This window comes from Daucus carota, chromosome 3, assembly GCF_001625215.2.
Source record: "Daucus carota subsp. sativus chromosome 3, DH1 v3.0, whole genome shotgun sequence".
Classification (NCBI taxonomy): Eukaryota; Viridiplantae; Streptophyta; class Magnoliopsida; order Apiales; family Apiaceae; genus Daucus; species Daucus carota.
In genome coordinates this window covers 51,157,395-51,175,675 of record NC_030383.2, presented here as the reverse complement: position 1 = coordinate 51,175,675, position 18,281 = coordinate 51,157,395, and the positions used below count along the sequence as shown (strand labels likewise).

At 35.3% G+C, this 18,281-nt stretch overlaps 2 pseudogenes; both read left to right on the top strand.

Moving 5' to 3' along the window:
* The first annotated feature begins 342 nt into the window (after positions 1 to 342).
* On the top strand, positions 343 to 6,049 carry LOC108212646 (anamorsin homolog; annotated as a pseudogene).
* Positions 6,050 to 6,437: 388 nt separating this feature from the next.
* LOC108214787 (pre-mRNA-splicing factor ATP-dependent RNA helicase DEAH7-like) lies at positions 6,438 to 17,966 on the top strand (annotated as a pseudogene).
* The last annotated feature ends 315 nt before the right edge of the window (positions 17,967 to 18,281 follow it).

Below are 18,281 nucleotides of genomic sequence, written 5' to 3'. Positions count from 1 at the left end.
GAAGGGTTCTGATCTTTTTTGGTTTATGTGTATTTTGTTTGATCATGCGTTATGTGATCAGTCATTTTCTTTTTTTATTTTTTTATTTTAATTACTCAACTGCCACCTCATCTGACATGTAGGACACTTTAATACACATGGAAGATCATACTTAACGCTGTTAATTACTTTTAACAGAATGGTTAGTTATTAATAACAAAATTAGTAGAATTCTTATTTTCAAAAAAAAACTGTTCAGTGGTAGGTTTCTAAAAAAGGTAATAGTTGAGGGACAAAAAAATTCATTTTCCCTTTTTTTAAAGTTAAGGCTACAATTTTAAAAATATAAATAGAGGGTTTCTTTTCTTTCTCCTTCACACACAAACGCGAGCAAACAGAGTTGCGGAGCCGGGGACTGTATCAGTCGGCGATTTCAAGCAAATGGCAGAGGTAATTACTCGCCGATTCTTTTTAACTTCTTCTTGTATATATATCTCGGTGTGCGATTGCATATATTTGTATACATATATATCGATATATGTTTGTATGTGATTGTGCTGTGCGGAGAAACATAGTTGATGGAAGGTAGGTGGATTGGAGGTTGAGGGAGGAGGCTATGGCGGTGTTGTAGAAGGTCGCGGATGGGCCGTATAGGTGTAATGGGTGTGTGCGGATTTGATAGAAGTATGCAGGGGCGTGTGTTTTGTATAGGCAGCTATTCTGTGTGCGTGTTTTGGTAGGTTTGTGTGTATCCTGGAATGTTGGCCATGGCGTGCGAGGATAGCTGGGAGAAGTAAAGTAGCGGCTGTGTGAAAGAAACTGCATGGGTAAACGGGGAGATAAGTGGGGGCTGTCCAGGAGGTACAAGGGGGTGCAAATTGATAGTAATAATTGTAATACATACTATTGTTATTGATGTTAATGTGTGAAACTGTGTTTACTTGGTAATTTTAGGATGTCCAATATTAATATATAGGGTCCTACTCCAATAGAAACTACTAGAATAGAAACTAAATAGAAACCAACGAGATTAAGTAGAATGATGCGGTTTTTGGGATCGGGAATGGACCCCGAGATGGGCCTAGACGGGGTCTAAGTAGGGCCTAGTAGGGCCGGGACGGGGCCTAGTGGGACCATGGTGGGGTAAGGGTTTGGCTCTTTAAGACTGTTTGGAGCCTGTCCAGGGCCTGTGAGGAGCCTGTCCAGGGCCTGTGAGGAGCCTTGGCGAGGCCCTAGCGGGCCCGGGTGGATTGAGTGGGGGTGAGGGTGGGCCCTAGGTGGGTGATGACATATAGGACGTGGGTGAAGACATATAGGGGGTAGGTGAGGTCATTGAGGTATAGTTTCTCTTGGTTTCCATTTTAGTTTTTATTTTAGTGGTTTCAATTTGAGCAATTGCCTTAATATATATTAGTATTATTCTTTATTATTATTATTATTATTATTATTATTATTATTATTATTATTATTATTATTATTATTATTATTATTATTACTTTCAGGGGTATTAATATAGTAAATAATATTAATAATATAAATAAGCGAGATCTTAAATAGTTAAAATGTCGTGCTTACTAATACATGATTGTAGCGTGAAGAATTGAACTGCTATGCTTATTTAATTCAACTTGCAAATATGAATTGAATAGTATGCTAATGTAGTCAGCATAAAATAAGAATTTTTGTATTTACTTGAATTCTTTGATTATCCGGAGATATTTATTGGTATTGGTGAAAGTCTGAATGATGACAGCTAATATTTAAACTATTGCAAGTTTATTTGATTAATATGGTATAGATTATATGTTATACACGGAGAGTTACTCCGCAATGATTTGATTGGAATAATTGGATTTATTATCAATAAATGATATAGGTTTGTGACATTACGAATTTATTAGATGCACTATTTTAGAGACTTGCATCTAGAATCAGATTTCAATAAGTGTTCTAATTGAAACATGTGGATATTGGTTGCGAGCTGATTTGGAATGATTGAATGGATTCTTGTGGTAATAGCTTGCTATTTGCATTAACTTGATTTCATGTTCGAACATAGATGGTTTCACGGGTTTTTACCAGATACATGTAGATAGTTGTGTAAGAGTTGTTTAATTGGAGTATACTATGGTTTTAACTTAATTCTTAATGGTGATATTGATTCTGAGACTAAGCAGACTAAGTCTTAAGGTAAAAATGTTGGTTATTGTTCACTTTTGTTAAAAGCTACTTTGATTGTTGGAATCATACGAGGAATAAAGAATTTAAGATTTGATTATATATTTAGATATTTCCGTGACGTTTCGGGTATATGTAATTATATAATTAAAATCTTTAGTTTACTATAGTATGAAGGTAATTTATTGGACTGTAATGGTGTCTTAATTGATGTTAGTCACTTCATTAACTAGTTAATTTATTTGATTTAAAAGTTGTTTAGTTAGTTGTTGGTATTAGTTTAAAACAAGTGGATAGTCTAATAAACAAAAGAGATGCTGCCGAATTTTCTTTAGAAATTAAGTGTATTCTGTCTATAAATAGATATTTCAGAGCTAATAGCATTATATTATAGTTGGATGAAATATGTATCAATTGTTTCTTGATTACATGGTTATTTGTGTGATCTAGTGTGTATATATTATTTTGTGGAAATCTATATATATTTCTGTGTACTATATATGGATATGCGAAGGGTCATTAGTTGCGGATTCTAATAGTATTCGGAAGTAATTAGTGTCGTCTGATTTGACGATTGAAGTATTGTCTTACTGCCGTATAGAGTCGACCCAGATGTGCATATAGAGGATGTTCAGAAGTAGTTATGCTATGCTATGCTATGCTATGGATAGTGTATTAAGTTCTGTTAGAAACTAAGCAGAATGGAACAATTGTCAGTAGATAGTATTATTAGAAATCTGAGTTAGAAGCAGGAGTTAAGGCAAGTACTTTTATGTTTCTCTTGCGGTTAACAAACAAGTATTTCTTTTCGCAACTTATACCTATACTGCAAGTATTTCTATCCGTTTTATACTTAAAGAGCAATTTTCCTATTATTCTCTTATATCTAAAAAGCAAGTTCCCAGTTTCTTCTGTTTATTCTAGAATGATTTTGAGACTTTTTGGATTCCTTTATTGGTAAACGTATTTCATGGTCACTCTTGCTATTATTCTAGGTTGATGCTCGGCTGATCACCGTGCAGCACAATGCACCTTAAGCGAATGATTTTTCACAAAATAGTTTGAAATGATTATATCCTCTTGTAATTGCCGTACTTTTATAAAAATATAATTGTTGTTTTCTATTGTTGAAAATACCTGGCAAGTTTTATATAGAATCTGATATATTTCAATTTCCTTTTATTTATTACATTTTTTCTTTTATATATACTTGCTGAGCACCTCTTGCTTACTCTTGCTTGTATTTTTAAAATCCTTTCAGCTTGGTGAGGTGTCCGGATCTTTAGGTTCACCTTGGAGGACAAATAGAGTTATCTTTTGGGTATACCGTGCACTGAAGTCCTGTCAGTTATCAAATAGATTAAAATTTGTAAGACAATTTATATTTTTGAGCTATTAACAATTCTTCTTATTAAAGTCTTGTAAATGACATGGCCTAATTTGTAATAAGATCTAATAGTTTTGGTTTCTGATTTTAATACTATAGCCTGTATGCGATCCTGTTTTCACGGGTTCAAAGTGATTTTGATTTAAATCTCTTTTAAAATGTTCAGGTTTTAAATAATTTTTGTATTGGTGGTACCCAATTCAGACCCCCAGATTTGAGGGATGTCACACTAAATACTAGTGTAGCTGGCTTTTTTATAACTTTTCTAGGGCACCACAATGATGCAGGATAATGTGTTGGCCATTACAGATCACGTTGTTTTGCCTATCAGCGCAGTACTCAATGCGATCAAGGAAATCAAGAAGAAGGAGATGAACAAACAGATCCTTTAGTTATTACTCAAGCTTCATTAATAGGTGTCTCTGTACTCTCCCTATATTATTTTTTAATTTTTCTTCCGGTCCTAGACAATTTTATTGCATGATATCATATCAGCTATATTTACTCCTTAGTTTACTAGTTTTCTTGCTAAATTGGTGAGGCATGCATGATATTAAGGTGGGATAGAAGTGATTCCCCTTCTTTATTTGTCATTTTTTAAATATTGCTTCAGTAAACTGCCTTTTCTGTTAGCTTGCTTTTTGGTATGCAATGTAGCCTTTATCAGAACATGTACCCTCCAAGGCACTCAAATGCTGCCTAGCCACTTTTTAGATCTCTGAAAGAATTATTGGTGCTTTAAAATATATTTTACATACTTACATACGAACATACATACATACATATATATGTACGTATATTTATGTGTGTGTGTGTATGTATTAGTATTTTGAATATGGTAGCAAATTTTATCAGTATTGTTGAAAATTGTATGGTTTATGAATTGCAGGCTCCTTGCCTGTGGATCCTTCCTCTGTGGATATTGTCATTTGCATCTGCCATTCATTGGATTTTCTTGATAGAAAATTGCTGGATGAGTTCTCACGAGTGCTGAAACCTGGCGGGCAGATCCTCTTCCAGACTTCACAGTCTACCCTTGACCAGGTGGTAATGTACTGTTTTTTTTCTCTCTAACATGGTGAATTTGTTATGTTGATCATATTTTCATTTTGGCAGACAACCTCTTCTTTACAAGGAAAGCTTCTAGTTGCCGGCTATGTTGACGTGCAGATTGGTACAATGACATTAACAGTGCCATCAGAGGTTTCGCAGCCTATTACAGTGAGTGCTTTATATATTTAAGTGGCAAGACTCGTCTAGTGTTCCCTCCTACTTTCCTTATAATTAAATGTACAATTTATTTTGATATGTTGAAGCATGCGTTCCCAGCTAGGTTTGAATACTTGCTTAAATTTTGATATTTTTTCCTACAGGTAAAGGCAAAGAGGCCTTCTTGGAAGGTTGGCTCGTCATTCTCTATAAAAAAGGCAATGAAAAATTTGCCTAAGCTTCAAATTGATGATGATATGGATCTCATCGATGAGGATAGTCTTTTATCTGAAGATGATTTAAAGAAACCACAGATCCCACCTGGTAGGACAACAAGATTGTTTAAACCTCAGTGTGTTATATATGTTTGGTTGTGCTCTTTCTGCCTCTAGCTACAAGGATAAAAGAGGCAGAAAAATGCCTAGAAAGGCTGTTATTTGCCTCAGATGAGAGGTGAAAGTGCAGCTCCCAGCACCCATTTTTTTTCATTGCCGAGCTTACTCAATTTTTTGCTTTGCAGTTGGTGATTGTGAAGTCAGAAACACAAGGAAAGCTTGCAAAAACTGCACTTGTGGACGGGCTGAAGCAGAACAAAAAGTACAAAAGATAGGACCAACTATGGACCAGCTGGAAAATCCTCAATCAGCCTGTGGCAGTGTATGCATTTTCATATCTTAGTTAATAATATAGTTATCTACTTATCTATTTGTCACTTTTTATGTCACGGGCCTTTATTTAGAACTGTTAGTTGTCATTGATCTCTAAAATCTGATTTGCAACTTCAGTGTGGACTTGGTGATGCTTTTCGGTGTGGTTCATGCCCATACAAAGGTCTACCTCCATTCAAACTTGGAGAGAAGGTGAGTAGTGTGATCTCACTTTAACTTCATATGATCAACATTATTTGAGAAAGAATGTTGCCAACTTATCAATTGATACGCTTTAACTTGATTTAAAGATAATTTAATATGTTTATATCCTGCAGGTATCACTATCTGGAAATTTTCTAGCAGCTGACATATAAGTTGGCAGCAGGAGGTTTAATGAAATTTTTTCTGGTGGTGCTAAGTTGTGCTTGATCTTTGGAAGCAAGCAGGAGGTTTTCGAATTTGATATGTGCGACTATAATAGACTTTAAGTTTGCAAAGTATTATGAGCTAATGAATTGTTTTGTTCCTTCTCATTATATCCGTTTAATTTGTATCTTTACTATCTCGTAAAACATAGAAAAACAGTGAAGCTCTGCCTACCGCTTTTATCTTTATACTAGGGGAATGGAAATATTGAATTGTTGAATGCCAGTTTAACCTTGGTGGCTTGATTTGCATTTTACATTTGATTTTTGAATATTTGATTGTTCGCTTTGGCTTTGCTGATTCATATGGTACTACTGTAGACTCTACAAACTCCCTCCATCCCATTGATACTGTTCACGAAATATATTCCACGTTTTATTCAATCGTATATAATTGCTATAAATTACTAACAATTAGAATTACTTTTTGTGTAAATTAACAAAATTAGCCTTTAACTTACCATAGTAAGAAAATGTGGACGACACTCTTGGAGCCTTGGGACAAGCAAATAAAAATGGGATAGAGGGAGTTTTTTTGTCATAGAATTTTATAAATGCTCACACTGTCCCAAGTAAAAAGTAAATGTGCATGGTAATTGCTTTACTACCATGAGAGTTTCTTTTATTGCTTGGTTTGGTGAGATTGTAATGAAGCTAATACATTTTAATTATTATCGTTTACGTTACTTCTTTAAGCAAGACACCAGCCACTTCTCATGGAAGCTCTAAAAGTGATCGATATCAGAATTCTAGGCATGATAGATATGAAGCAGCTGATAATTCTAGGATTAGAAGAGACTATAGAGAGGACCCTAGAAGTGATAGCCGGTCATGAAGGAGACATGATAGAGGCAAAAAAGTGGACAGTTACAAAGATGGGTGTTATCGTCACAATAGACAGTACAACAATGAGCTTGAGAGGAAGAGAGGCAGATATGAAGGTTCTAGGGGTACTCCAGGGAGATATGATGCTCGGGGTACACCAGGTATGCTTCCAATGAACCGAGACTTACCTAAGATGTCTTTGGTAGGATTAAACCAAAATGTTGAAATTTTGAATGGAGTTAAATTTGATATTATATTATTCTGGGGTTTTGTAAAATTAATAGATAAATTCTACTCTTTTCAATTTAAAGGATACAAATTGTATATCTTTCACGTTTTAGAGGGTATTAAAGAATACGTCAATGCAATAAATATACAATGTTGCTTTTGAGCTAAATTCAGCTCTCTTTTTAACATTATAACTTATTGTTCTATTTAGACAGATCTGACTGGGATAGTGGCAGATGGGAATGGGAAGATACACCATACAGGGATAGTCGTCCTGGTGGCAGCAGGAGACATCAACCTTCACCAGCCCCTATGTTGCTTGGAGCATCTCCTGATGTACGATTGGTTTCTCCATGGCTGAGGCGCCACAGTTCTTACTCTTCTGGTATGATCCTTTATCTGCTCAATCTTTTTTCTAGTTAAATGTTATGAGAAAATGATGTATTGATGCTTCTTAGTTCATTATTAGTATTTGCTTATTTATACTTTGCGTCTTCATAGTTGGATGATGTATTCCTTATTTTCTTGTCTCCTAACTTTTGTATTATTGAGCTGTATGTAAGTTTCTGTACATACATATGATATGTATGACTGTTTGTTATCTGTACTACACTACTTGAAATACTTTGCATAAGCCTGCTGGTTTTCATTTATTACTACGGATATGAATAAATGCAGGCAAATATAATTTAATATCAAAGGCTTGGTATTACATTCTTCTCAGCATTTGAAATTTACACACATATATAAATCCTAGAAACAGGTCCTGCTTCTCCCCGGGATAGCGTTGCTCCCTCTCCTGTTCCAATACGAGCATCAGGATCATCAGTCAAATCTTCAAACTCAAGATATGGTTCAAGGCCGCAAATACCCTTTTCTGCAGAGAACTCACAGCAGTCCGAGGTAAGAGCTTTTTACTATAAATACCTTGTGTGGCTATTTAAATATTTTTCATTTCAAATTGATATACAGATGTCTTTTACCTGTCTGTAAGGATTATATTTCCATTACCTTTTCCATCTGTCAGGCTCCAGAAGATGATGCTGATTATTTCAACAACGATAACCAAGAAATTACTGAAAATATGCGTTTAGAGATGGAATATAATGCCGACCGTGCATGGTAATTTGTTTAATCTTTAATCAATATATATATATATATATATATATATATATATATATATATATAAACATGGGTCATGTGGCTGTTTTTGTTAGATATGAAGTCTTCATTTTATTTTATATATAGAACAAATCAAACTTTTAGAGGGCGTGCATACTTTTGGTTCGTAAATTTGAATGTGAAGAGTTTAGTTTACTCAAGTAATTGGCCATTACTTGAAGTAAAAATTTATAAAACTTAAGCAACTTAAGATAAATTAGGTCAGACCTGTATGCGAATGATGTTTTTTTTTGTTGTTAGAGAGCATGTGAGGAGTTATGCGTTATGACTAGTAGATTAGATTACAACTCGACTTTCATGCCTTCTACAGTTTTCAAGTCATTTATCATAAAGAAGGTGTTGTGCGCTCTTGGCATCTTAATGTGAGTCCGTATATATTATTAATTTTTCTGCCTTGGATTTCTTCGAAAAGACTTTTTTCTGCTTGTAGTCGCTGTCATTTCGTTAGATAGTTTTTATATAAATTTGAGATAGAATGCAATTTCTCTAGAAGTTTGTACAATTGTCTTCAGTCAATGTTAAAGGAGTTTAAAAGTTTAAACATGATTTTGAAATAATCATTCAGCAGAAGTTTCATAATGTAGAGACACAATTTATTGATGATGTGTAATTTTGTGAATCTGTACATGAGTGTTATTAAACTTTTAGATTGTTCATCTAATTTTGTAAATTGTATCCTGCAAAGTGAATCAAATTATAGTTCAGTAGTAGTTTCAGTAATCAGTTACTTGAATGATCACACAGGTAGAAGCTAGTAACTTAGTTGAACACATTGTTTTCTGAAACAAGCTGCTACTCAAGTGGAATTGGTGCTTCCATTGTAACTTTTTATCCACTTTCTTTCATATATTGCTGTGTTATTCTTTTGTAGGTATGATAGGGAGGAAGGAAATACAATGTTTGATGAAGACAAATCATCATTTTTTCTCGGCGATGAGGCTACTTTTAAGAAGGAAACAGAGTTGGCCAAGAAGCTGGTAATTTTTAAGTCTTTGAACTTGTTTTTTTATATATACCAGACTTTATAGAACGTTTAGGGGCAAGAGCAGTTACTGTCTTACTTCTCTTTTTAACTGGTTTTTGGATTATTAAGAAAGTGAACCCCTTTAAGTTTTATGTTGTAGTTTTGTTGTATTCTGAATACTGTTATTGCTTTCTATCTTCAAATAAGATGGATGAAGTACAGTTGTCTCAGAAGGCTATGAAACGCAACCATTTGTTAATGAAATTGTATTAAATACAATCGACCATTTTAAATGAATTTACATGAATATATGTAGAGATCTTAAAACTTAAATCACCAGTACACTTCTTTCGAATAGGAAACTACTCTAAGTAAATGATAACTACTAACCTAATTATCCTAATTCTAGAATGTGTATGCCAATATCTATCAACTAAATTTTGTTAGTGATTAGTATTTAGTAATATAGGTGTATAATTTCTATAGCTGATACTCATCTTCTTTACACATAAAGACAATCCATCTATATTTGGCACCATTAGTATTATGAATTTATGATAGTTTCACTCTTATTTATATATATTAAAGGCTTAATGACCTTTTAACACTCAAAGTTTGGAGGGTTGTTCCGAGTCGGCCTCGATGTTTTAACTCGTTCGATTCAACCCTTGAAGTTTCCCGAATGTACCTTTTACCCCTTATACCGGTATGATTGAAAAAAACGGTATAAATCGGAGGGTAAGGTAGACAAATCCTAATATGGGTATACTTTGGGCATAAGGGTTAAAAGGTACAACCCTCCAAACTTTGAGTGCTGAAAGGTTATTAAGCAAAGTTTTATGTATAAATTTAGACCTCATATATGTTAGTAATTAAGCACAATATTAGTAGTTTTGTAGGTATGCACTATGTTCTGGGGAAGCCACAATATTCCTTTCGGCTTGCTTCTGGTATCTCAGTCGGCATGTATGAATGAACCAAAAACAGATATGAAACATAAAGAAAAGCTATTAATATTAAGGGTCCAGGTCCCTGGCATACGTATGTCAGGGACGGGTTAAACAACATACAGCCTTCTGGCCGTTGGATGAATATCCAGCTCTGCAAGTGTGGAATGTTCCATTGTGTTGCTTTTCTATTTTCTTCACAATGTTGGGGTTTCTATTTGCACCTTTCTAGCATGTTAGGAACTGATTTGATTTTTTTTTGTGATTTTTCCAAAGGCTATGCTCGCAAGTTCTGTGGCCTGATCAGGGCTAGCTGTGTTTCGTTTGGTAGCCTTAGGGTCGGTTCACGTACATGCCTGATTTCGTAATTAGTATCAATTTATCTTGCACTTGATCAAAGGTGTGAGGAAGACGATTATTGCTGGTTTTATGTTTAGAGGGCTTGTAAGCTTAAATCTTTGGCTCAAGCTATGTCTAAACTTCTATCATCTTCTAATACCTAATGACCTTGTTAAATGGCATGGCCTACCGTGGTTGTGTTCGGGTTTGTTTTGGGGTTTGTTTTGGAAGTTGTACAACAGATCTAGGAATAAGATTTGACTTGCAACTTGCAAGACATGTGCAGTAAAGCGGGATGTTCTTAGTTTCCTAATACCAAATCTTCCAGAGCCAAAAATTTGGGATAATGTGAAGCTAACATCCTCCGTGGGATCTCCATTGACAAAGATGGCAAAAAAAAAAAAAGCAGAGAAAAGCCAAGTATTTCGAGAAAATGTGAAGCCATTGTAATAAGAGGAATAGGTGTTTGAACGCATGAGTTGAAGAAGCAAATATAAGTGTTTACCTTTTAGCCCCCAAAGTTTGGAGGGTTGTACCTTTTAACCCTTATGCCCTCACAGTTTACCCACATTAGGATTTGTCTACTTTACCCTCCGATATATACCCTTTTTTCCAATCATACAGGTATAAGTGTGAAAAGGTACATTTGGGAAATTTGGAGGGTTGAATCGAACGAGGTGAAACATCGAGGCCAACTCGGAACAACCCTCCAAACTTTGAGGGTTAAAAGGTCATTAAGCCTATATTAAATGATACTCCCTCCATTCCTAAATGTTAGTTGCTTTGACTTTGTGCACGTAATTTGAGGTGTACAAAAAACATACTTCTACGTATTATTTTTCAAATTTTCTTTTTTTTGAATAAAAGTTTAACATCTATATTTTTATTTACAAAAAGAAAATTTGAAAAATAATATGTAAAAATACGTTTTTATCGCACCTCAAAACGTGCACAAAGTCAAAGCGACTAACATTTAGGAACGGAGAGAGTATTAATATTACAAATATGTTACTTTTTTATAGTCCTATTTAAATTGGAAGTAGGTACTTTTTTGCACCAGATAATCTAATTCCTGGTATACCTAAATATTGAATGAAATATCATATTTAAATGAAATTGATATTGTATATAAAAGCTTAATATATTTTTATTTCCACTTAATATTTACTCACCAAATTCTAAATAAAAGTCTTTATTATTAATATATATTATGGAATACTATGAGAATAATAATTTATTATTTATGTTAAATCTAAATAAAGTTATTAACTACTACACTACAATGACAAATTAACAGAGAATTATAGCTTACACCTAATAGTGATAATAGGTTGAGATTTACATTTTAAAAAGTAAAAAACTAAAAAAAGTATCGATAGAAAGAATTATGAAATATAGATTTTTGTCAAACTACCTGTTGTTTTAAATCAAATTTAATAAACTATATATAATCTATATATGCTCGACTGTGCTTCACGCAAGTTACGTGCTAGTTATAATTAGTTACACATAAGTCTATGACTATGTCTATATAATAACATAATATAGAAACGATTAGCTATTTCAGTTCATCGTGCTGCATTAAATTTTGTGTCTCAAGTTTACATCTTCACTACATATGTTTTGTTACCAATTATTGGTACGATCATAGCTGGCATCTTAACGGCAATGTCTGTCTATAACCATATACAGGTTCGGAGAGATGGTACCAAGATGTCACTTGCACAGAGCAAGAAGTTGTCACAGCTCACTGCCGATAATGCTCAATAAGAGGATTGACAACTACTAAGGTTCGGAGCTGTTAGAGGAACTGAGGTGCAGACTGAGTTTGATAACGAGGAAGAAAGAAAAGTAATTCTCCTTGTTCATGGTATGGAAATCATATGGCAAAGCTTTTGTCATTGATGCAGTGATTTATTATTCCACCCAAGGATATGCAATTTCAACCTAATATATGATGCTTTTTTTTTCCGTGTAAAGATATAAAGCCACGTTTTGTGGATGGAAGAATTGTTTTGACGAAGCAGGCAGAACCAGTAATGCCATTGCCAATTAAAGATCCTACGTCTGATATGGCTATAATATCACGGAAAGGTTCCACTTTGGTGCGTGAAGTTCATGAAAAACAAAGTATGAACAAATCACATCAACGTTTTTGGGAGCTTGCTAGATCAAAACTTGGTGATATCCTTGGAGTTGAGAAGACTGCTGAGCACAGGTAAAAACCAATCAACTGTAATGGCATGTTGTCTTTGTCCAGTTTGTATAGACATTGTAGGTTTTTAATGTGCGTGTGTCTATAGCATGTTGTGTTTGGTTTAGTTTGTAAAGCCTCAGGTATGGGTAGAACATGTATCTAGATGATCTAGTTAGGAGGTATGCAGAGTTAGCTGTATAACGACTGTTATTTGGATATGGCCGAGGAGGCACGATTTTAGTTAAACTATGCAACTCAGAAGTCACATAAATTACATGATTAGAATAGACATATTTAAGACGGCATCTATCGAAATTTGACAATTTTTATGTTATCTTTTGCATTGAGCTGTTGTCTGGTTCTGAAATTTTTTGTGTTGGATAATGCTAGGTTGACGCAGATACTGCTGTAGTGGGTGATGATGGTGAAGTTGATTTTAAAGAGGATGCTAAGTTTGCTCAGCATCTAAAGAGGCGGTGAGTGATTTTGCAAAGTCGAAGACACTATCTCAACAGCGTCAGTATCTTCCCATATATTCTGTAAGGGATGAATTATTGCAGGTTTGAACTTCTTCCTTATATTCGTGAGCAAAACTTGCATCTCTCTGGTTGATCTTCTAAGTTCTGTCCATCTATTTTGGATTTGGTTTTGTTGAGAAACTATTGACCACATTGATTAATTTATATAGGTTTCACTGCAGGTAGATGTTTACAGTTTTAGAAATGCTACTTTATGCTCTAATTTTTTCCATACATGTCAAATCTGTGAATATCTTTTTTGATACCGTAGATGAATTGTAGTAAGCTCTTGCACGACTGCACCTCTTTCTTTGATAGTTTTGCAAGTTCTACTTTTACTCACTATAATAGGACTGTCGATGGGGGTTTGGATCTGGATCGGATCAATCTGAATCCATATCCATTGTAAATTTTTGGATCTGATCAGATAAAGCGTCGGATTTTTTAAAGACGAATCCTTTACCACTCCATTTGGAGTATCGGTTATCGGATTGGATATCCAACCCAACTTATTTTTTTTGATAAATAAAGCTCAAATTAATGAAGTACAGATTATCATCGAGACAACGAAAAACACTTCGTTATCTTGTACTAACACCAAGAATTAAAAATATTTATTAGCTAGTGTGTATTGGCCAATGTTAATGATAAATTTTTTGAATGATTAAGAGAAAAAACCCTCATATTACCAGGACTCTTCGGTTTTGGCCTAATAACCGAGTTGGCCGGACATGACATGGGTGGGGATAAGATTTTAGTAAGATCTTTATTTTTGGGACCGGACACTTCATCTTGTAACAACCTAAGTTCAGAATGATATAATAGACCTTACAACAACTTGTTCGTTCATAAAGTGTAAGGTCCATATGTGATGTTTTCTATGATTTCCTTTGACTTTATGACATATGTAACGTGTATAAATTTAATTGTAGAATACACTAGCACCTACCTTTTAACATGTAAAATGGATCAAAAACATTTAAATTATCCCTTATGTTCAAGCTTATATGTCGAGTCCCACACCTGTGTCCGATTTCGGACTCACATCCAACAATCTTAATATTCAAAAAACTGAGGGTCGGACACTTGGATCCGTACCCGTGTAGGACAACCATACCCTAGTTCGTGTAACTTAGTAAAAGCCTATATATTCAATTGTAAACATTAAACACAAAACTTTATGAACATTAGTCAATTAGAATATTTGTTATGCATGAACTGCCTCCCTCTACAGACATTCAGTTTTCAACTTAGAAAGTACAAGCTTTTATCAATCTAAACTATATAATTACTTTTCAAGAACAACTAGGTTTGAAATTTTGATATTTCTAATATACATCATGTATAAAAATAAAAATATACTTGTGTATATTAGGATCGGGTTCTTCAACGATCAGATCATATCAAATCCATAATCATGCTTATTGGATTGCATTATTATCGGATCCGATCACGTGTTTCATCCATTTTAGGTTCTATCAATCTCGACTGGATCAGAGTAAACAACAATGTTGAATGAGGCTGCCCTCTGTCCTGAAAGAATTCACACGCGGCCACCAGCTTTCGAAAAAGAAGGGGAGATCCGCTGCTTACTGCTCACGGAAACACTAGATTTATTCATTTTCTTCAGTACTCTTTGGGTAGAGAGTAACATCCTTAGCCTTGCACATAAAATGGGAAGTATTCTCTCTACCATACCACAATGATACACATCACGATCATAGAGCCACTATAGGGTCAAATATATTTTAGATAAATCCATATCCAGTTATAATTCTTTGGAGTTTGGACCGGATCGGATCAGTTCAGAACTCCTATCAATTGAAAGGCGTAACTGATACACTGACATAGGTCTCATGAAAAGTGGTTAATGCCGTTTCACTTCTATGAATAACTATGTTGATCATTTTCCTTTCTTATTGTAAGGCGTACCATTGAAATTCTGTTTCTTTTATGTTTTTCCATCTGAACTTTGTTATTCCAACATGAAATTGAAATTCAGAAAAATTTCTGCATAATGTTGAATAGGTAGTTCGAGAAAATCAGGCGGTTGTGGTAGTTGGAGAAACTGGTTCCGGGAAGACCACACAACTGACCCAGGTATTCTCAGAAGCCTTACACAAAATATTTTATTATGTGGGTACCTTTTGCTTATTTTTGTGCAAAATTTTGGAAATTCTTGGCAGTATCTGCACGAGGATGGATACACCACAAATGGTATAGTAGGCTGCACTCAACCAAGGCGTGTGGATGCAATGAGTGTTGCCAAAAGAGTTAGCGAAGAGATGGAAACTCAACTTGGCGGCTAGTTGGTTATGCCATATGTTTTGAGGATGTGACTGGGCCAAACACTGTAATGATTAAGATGGATGCAGCTCTATTTGGACCTGTCTGATTCATTCAAAATGAAGTATAAAAAAGCTGCATCACATGCAGTTTTTTAAAACGAGAATGTTTATGTTACCTCTCTTGATGTTGCGGCAGATTGTAAATTCTCAGTTCTGCTGCAAATATGTGGCAGTATATCATGCAATTGACTAATCAGCCCTGACTGGTTTGTAGAATTGCTTTAAATCAGTTCTTGAAGTTGTCTTGCTATGTCACTTACACTATTCTACTTTTGGCTAGTATATGACTGATGGTGTGCTCTTGCGTGAGACTCTCAAAGATGCTGATCTTGACAAATATCAGTATGAAGTTGGACTGCAATCTTGTACAGAGTACCTTTTTTTTTTTTGTATGTTGTTACAGTGTACATAGAAATTAACTGTTTCTTTATGGAACTGCAGTGTCGTTGTAATGGATGAAGCGCAAGAAAAGTCACTAAACACAGACGTGCTCTTTGGGATCCTTAAAAAAGTTGTTGCCCAGACGGTGTGATTTTAAGCTTATAGCGACATCTGCCACTTTAAATGCTGAAAAATTCTCACTGTTTTTGGAAGGTAATGTTATTGTTTTAATTCAATTGGATAATATAATCATTTATCAATTGCTTCTGTACTTACGTGGAATTCATTGGCACGTGTTTTGCAGTGTACCAATTTTCCATATACCAGGAAGAACATTTCCTGTGCAAACCTTATACAGTAAGAGTCCTTGTGAAGATTACATGGAAGCTGCAGTAAAGCAGGCCATGACCTTACACGTAACCAGTGCTCCAGGTGACATACTCATTTTTATGACCGGTCAAGATGAGATTGAGGCAGCTTGTTATGCCCTTTCAGAACGGATGGAACAGCTTGTGTCTACTTCAAAGCAAGCAGTCTCCAAGCTGTTGATACTTCCTATATATTCTCAGCTTCCTGCTGACCTGAAAGCTAAGATATTTCAGAAAGCAGAAGATGGGGCTCGGAAATGCATTGTAGCCACCAACATTGCAGAGATATCTTTGACTGTAGATGGTATATTTTATGTCATTCACTCAGGCTATGGTAAGATGAAGGTGTACAATCCACGAATGGGTATGGACGCCCTCCAAGTGTTGCCTGTAAGCCGTGCAGCTGCAGATCAGCGTGCTGGGCGTGCTGGAAGAACTGGGCCTGGTACTTGTTATCGCCTCTACACGGAAACTGCATACCAAAATGAACTTCTGCCCAGTCCAGTTCCATAAATCCAGAGGACAAACCTTGGAAATGTTGTTTTGTTGCTCAAGTCTCTCAAAGTAGATAATTTACTGGATCTTGATTTTATGGATCCACCACCCCAAGATAACATATTAAATTCTATGTATCAGTTGTGGGTATTGGGTGCTCTTGACAATGTCGAAGGTCTAACTGATCTTGGGTGGAAAATGGTTGAGTTTCCGCTAGATCCACCTCTAGCTAAGATGCTCCTTGATTGGAGAGAAATTAGAATGTCTTAATGAGGTCCTGACCGTTGTTTCAATGCTTTCAGTGCCGTCAGTGTTCTTTAGCCCTAAAGATAGGGCAGAAGAAAGTGATGCTGCTAGGGAGAAATTCTTTGTGCCAGAGTCTGACCATTTAACACTACTCAATGTTTACCAGCAATGGAAAAGTAATTCATACCGTGGGGACTGGTGTAATGATCATTATTTGCATTCAAAAGGGTTAAAAAAGGCTAGAGAAGTGAGGTCCCAACTGCTGGATATTCTAAAGACCCTTAAAATTCCACCGACATCCTGCGGGCCAGACTGGGACATTGTGAGAAAGGCCATCTTTTCTGCATATTTCCACAATGCTGCAAGACTTAAAGGAATTGGGGAATATGTTAATTGCAGGAATGGGATGCCTTGCCACTTGTACCCAAGTAGTGCTCTGTATGGTTTGAGTTACACGCCAGATTATGTAGTTTATCACGAGTTAAACTTGACCACAAAGGAGTACATCCAGTGTGCAACGTCAGTAGAGCCCGAGTGGTTGGCTGAGCTGGGTCCAATGTTTTTCTCAGTCAAGGACTCGGATACATCCATGTTGGAGCACAAAAAGAATCAAAATCCACCATGGAGGAGCAGAAGGAGAAAATGAAAAAAGACGAAGCTGAGAAGGGAAGGAGGAGCAGGGAGGAAAATAACAGAAAAGATCAAAGCAGCAGCAAATTTCAATGCCAGGTGAACGCAAAGGTACTTCCTCCTACTCGAGACCAAAGAAAATGGGCTTGTAGTTTGTCAAACATCTTCTTTAGTCACCAAATGTTACTGACCGAAGTATGCATGGTGGTTTGTTCTATATATGTATCTCTAGACAGCGAAGTTTTGGACTTCTGTATACCTCTGCATTCATTAAGTACCAAATATTATGGACTGAAGGAGACATGTCTCATGGTGGTTTGTTCTATATTTGTATCTCTAGAAACGGTCTTTATATGTATGGAAAATGCTAGAGACCGTAAAAAATTATCCCAAAGTGTGATTGGTTGCTTTCACTTCCATAATAATGAGATCCCCTGCAGATTCATTAATCATCCGATCATAATATTCCACTTGTTTGTCACATCATTTAGTAAAGATTTTTGAGAAATTTTTTTGGGATATGTAGCATTGTCATGTATGTAGGACTGAGCATTCGGTTCGGTTAACCGAATACCGAACCGAAATTACCGAAATATTTCGGTTCGGTTAACCGAACCGAAATATTTCGGTACCTAATTCGGTTATGGTTTTGAGGCTATTTCGGTATTTCGGTTTTTTCGGTTTTTTTACCGAATTACCCAAATAACCCGAATAACTGAAATATTTAAAAATAGAAAATATATATTATAAATATTATATTATATCTTATGTAATATATATTATTA